The sequence below is a fragment of the Pogona vitticeps genome, chromosome 3 (genome assembly GCF_051106095.1).
Source record: "Pogona vitticeps strain Pit_001003342236 chromosome 3, PviZW2.1, whole genome shotgun sequence".
NCBI lineage: Eukaryota > Metazoa > Chordata > Lepidosauria > Squamata > Agamidae > Pogona > Pogona vitticeps.
In genome coordinates this window covers 156,411,522-156,415,917 of record NC_135785.1, presented here as the reverse complement: position 1 = coordinate 156,415,917, position 4,396 = coordinate 156,411,522, and the positions used below count along the sequence as shown (strand labels likewise).

The window sequence follows — 4,396 nt, the reverse complement described above, 5'->3', positions numbered from 1 at the left end:
CAGGAGGGGGATTTTCTTCCCTCCAGCAGGCAGATCAAATAGGTGACTATTGAGCTAAGTATGGCATTTGATACAAGGACCTCTACCTGACTTACTTAGCTCAAACCAGCCTATTCAATAGTGATAAGATTTTAATTACCTATCTATCTATCTATCTATCTATCTATCTATCTATCTATCTATCTATCTATCTATCTATCTATCTATCTATCTATCTATCTATCTATCTATCTATCTATCTGTCTGTCTGTCTGTCTGTCTGTCTGTCTGTCTGTCTGTCTGTCTGTCTGTCTGTCTGTCTAAATAATCAAAATCTAGTAGGTGACTATTGAGCTAAGTATGCCATTTGGATACAAGGACCTCTATATAGGTAATCAAAATGTAATCACTATTGAGTAGGCTGGTTTGGGCTAAATAGGTCAGGTAGAGGTCCTTGTATCCAAATGGCATACTTAGCTCAATAGTCACCTATTTGATCTGCCCACTGGAGGGAAGAAATTCCCCTCCTGTGTCCTCCCACTTCTGGGAGGAAGTTTACAATTCTTCGAAATGTTTCTTTCTAAATGGTACAGCACATCTGCACTTGCCCTAATTGGGGTTTTCTTTTTTTCTCCTTTATCTTTTTGCTCTGTGGGCTGGCTGAAACTCAGTGGTGGGTTAAAGCAGGTTCTTGACCTGATATTTCAGAAAAATCAAAGAAAAGAGAAAAAATCTCCCTCTGCCTCCTCTTGCTTCCAGGAGGAAGTTTTCATTTATTTATTTTTCTAAGTGTTGCAGTACATCAGCACTGCTTCTTCTTCTGATCCATGGAGCACAGGAAGTGTTTAATTTTCCAATATTGTGAAGTATATGTCTTGTTAAGCCAAAGGAAATTGGGAAATTGAAATAGGAAGGCAAATTTAAATCACAAGCTATGCTTTGTTTCATTTCCTGTGATCTCACACACTGGAAACAAACCAAAACAGAGCAATCCTATTGCATTTTTTAAAAAAGCCCCTGATAGGGACCCAGAAAAGTGTGTGTAGGAAAGCTCTGGGGACAGGCTGATTCACTCCAACAATTACATCATTTGATTTTTGGAAAAAGGAGCAAAATAGACTGTACTCACAGTGGACTAAACTGGGGAACAAATGCCTGTCTGATTGCACCTTTAATTACATGTGCACATCATCATCCCGTGTTTCAGTCAAAATATAGTTGATTGAAACAGCTTTTTGGAACTCAAATTCAGTAGGCTACATACTCAATTGAATTGTTAGAATTGTGGTGTCAGTCACAAACATATCTAGTATATCGAAATTCAGCTGTTTTCCCCTTTTAAAATGTATGCTTTTGTTACCTATAAAATATATTTCACACATTTATTTCAAATTTACAGAAATCCAGGACAACTAAAAGTTAAATAGCTTACCGTAACCCAACTACCTCTTGAAGTAATATTGCAACATTTCTTAGGCCAGCCTGCCAGAAATCACCAAAGTATGTTGTTGATTTATTCGACTCACTCCTATTGTGGGAAGTGTTAGAAAGTGGGGATTGCATACCTAAACCGATTGTACTGATGCTCATATCAACAGTGGGCATCAGCTCGATACCTCATTGCACGATAATGCACCAGCACTAAGTGCTTAGTGTCCAATAAAATTTTCTTTAGCAGTAGATTAACTATGAGTTGTGATGCAACTGTATTCTAGAAGACTTTCACGGCTGGCATCCAATGGTTGTTGTAGGTTTTTGGGCTGTTTGATCGTGTTCTGGAGGTTTTTCTTCCTAACGTTTCCCCAGTCTCTGTGGCCGGCATCTTCAGAGGACAGGAGTTAGACAGACAGCATTCTAACAGTTCAAACAGCCCGAAAAACCTCCAACAACCATGTGATGCAACTTTTTATCACATGGGTTTTGTCATGGTGTAAGTTCTATTCAATGGTTGCTTTATCCAGCACTGTCAGCATGGGTAAAAAGGGGTGGTTTGTCCCACTCTCCCATTGATTTGCATATTGTTTTGCAGAGAGTATTCAATAGTTGAGAGGTCCCTCAGCACTGTCCTCTTCAGACCTGTCAATATTTGCATGAGCAAAGCAACAGAGGATGGGAAGAAGCAAGCTATCCCCTCTCTCTGACTGATGAAGTCGAATAAGGTGGCAACTGAATAGTGATGTCACACTTACATAAAAGTCATCAAGTTTAATCAGGAGAAACAAAACCAGAAAGACTTGTTTGTATATCAGATAAATAAAGGCAAACAATCACAAAGGCTTTTCTTCCACAGAAAGCATTATTGGTATTTGCAATTAGTGTCAGCATTTGATGACACTCTGCTATTTAAAGTATATTTCTAGGCCAGCAAAACATTCAGACTAGTGTGTCTTTCAAAAAGAAGCTGGCAATGTGCTGCCAAGTCAATGTTATAACAGAATAATTCTCTCCCTTTCTTTCTCTTTCCCTTTCTTTGAATATCAACGTCTCTTTTAAATAAATCTACTTCTTGTCATGTTGGTTGCTCCTTTTCCCCATATTTGCTTTTGTAAATATACATTTTCTATGGAACAAAGTTAACCAAAACAAAGAGCCACATCATATGTTTTTAATAAAGCCTCATGTAGAATTCATGTCATGTCAGTTGTCTGTTTGCATGAGGTGCATGCTGTTCAGAAGAGTACTTGTGGAAGATACAATAGCAACTTGATACAGAAAGTCATGCTGGTTAGGTTGAAATTCAGATTCACAAAGATTTCCACTTGTTTTTTCATGAATATTCCATTGGCAAGCTGTTGTTTGTGCACTTAGGGCTGATTCATCGACAACACTCTCACTTGGGGCTCAGCATTTTGAAGGAAGATTAATTCTACAGAATAGATGTTTCTGGAAGAGATGGAAATGACTACAGTAAGAGGAAGGAAGAAGTAAAAGATCTTACCACCAGCTATGAAATGAGAAAAACCAGTAGCAGTAAGAATAGGAAGGAAGAATGTCTTAACATCAATATAGACTGTCCCCAAAGTTGCCAGATACAAAAGATGGCAGGGTACCGTTGTAAGAGTTGTGTAGAACTGTAAACTCAAGCAAGTGCAGGCTGCTCGATAACCTTAACATTTCTTTTTCTTCCACAGGTCAGGTGGTTTGCCATTAAGATAAAGCTGCCATTGGAAAGAACCCAAATGGGCTTCCTAAAATCTGTTAGTGGAGTGAGGTATTTTGCCAGCAAACCAGGCAGTTGCTCAAAGGAGTTCAGAGGGACATACCCTCCATGACCAATTGCTGTGTGCGTGTTTGTGTTCTGTGCTGTCAAGTCAGAAATGCCTTATAGCAACCCTAACAGGGCTTTCAAGGTAGGTGAGATGTTCAAGGAGTGGTTTTCTCAGTTCTGCTCCCCCAGTGAATTTCCATGGCCAAGTGGGGAATCAAATTTTGTCCTCTAGAGTTCTTGTCCGTCCTTCTGTCCAGTACACCATACTGGGAATCATGTACTTTAAGCCAATGAAAGAAGCAAACACAGTCACTTCAGTCTGTTTCCAAGCTTGAAAAATGAGATGTTGGTATTTAACTATTTCTTTTTTCAAAATTGCATTAATAATGCTTTTGCTTATCTGTAATAAGAGTGAATCATTGTGGATATTTGTGCTATTTTGATCAGTATATTTTATAATTAAAAAAAAAACAAACCTCCAAGATGCTGAAATCACTTTATAGCTGAAAGCCACACTGTCAATAGCTAGTAAATTCAAAGTTAAGCTTTTTATGCTGAAACTGGCTGTTTTCCAAGGTGTACATTTACTCTCACAAAAAGAAATCTGCTAATGATTTTTACTGCCAAAGAGCCAAAGCTAGCGATTCATATTTTACTCACAGTCCTGTGGATAAAAAGTGCTTCTCTTGACAGTTCGGAAAAGGCAAGTACCAGCTTAAACTGTGGATGCCTTCAGTGGCTTACACAGAAACATTTTGTTCCTGGTATTTTTTTTTTCATCCTAAATAAGACTGCCAGATTCACTTTCTTCAAGCAGTAGCGGCAAGATAATGTTATTCGGGATGTTTATATGCAGGTTCACCAAGAGGGAGATACAGAAGAAACCCAGAAACCTCATTAGAGTACAATTGCTGTTCCTTACAGATCCCTGAGAAATTTGTTCATTGAGAATTCTGCTACACATTGATGCTGGACTACATGGCTGATTGGAATTCAGCTCACTTTTTTAGATGTCGTACTGCCAAAATACGCCTTGAATCACCCTGAGAAGGAGTGAGAAAAACAGAAGCCCCTTTGGGCAGGTGAATAAACTTTGGGGGGGGGGAGTGGATTGGAGAATTGATTTGGCACAATGATACTTGAGAATTTTGGCCCTTGTCCAAGTATCTGAATTTAAATCTCCTGCATGTTTAAGCTGCCAAGTTTTAA

The 4,396-nt window shown here is 38.7% G+C and overlaps 1 long non-coding RNA gene across 1 annotated transcript; it reads right to left on the bottom strand.

The window, feature by feature from the left end:
- Positions 1-751: 751 nt before the first annotated feature.
- On the bottom strand, positions 752-3,943 carry LOC140705451 (uncharacterized). Its single transcript, XR_012084838.2, has 2 exons — positions 3,848-3,943; positions 752-2,862 (listed from the first exon to the last, which is right to left on the bottom strand). It is a non-coding gene; the product is annotated as an uncharacterized LOC140705451 (long non-coding RNA).
- Between the last annotated feature and the right edge of the window lie 453 nt (positions 3,944-4,396).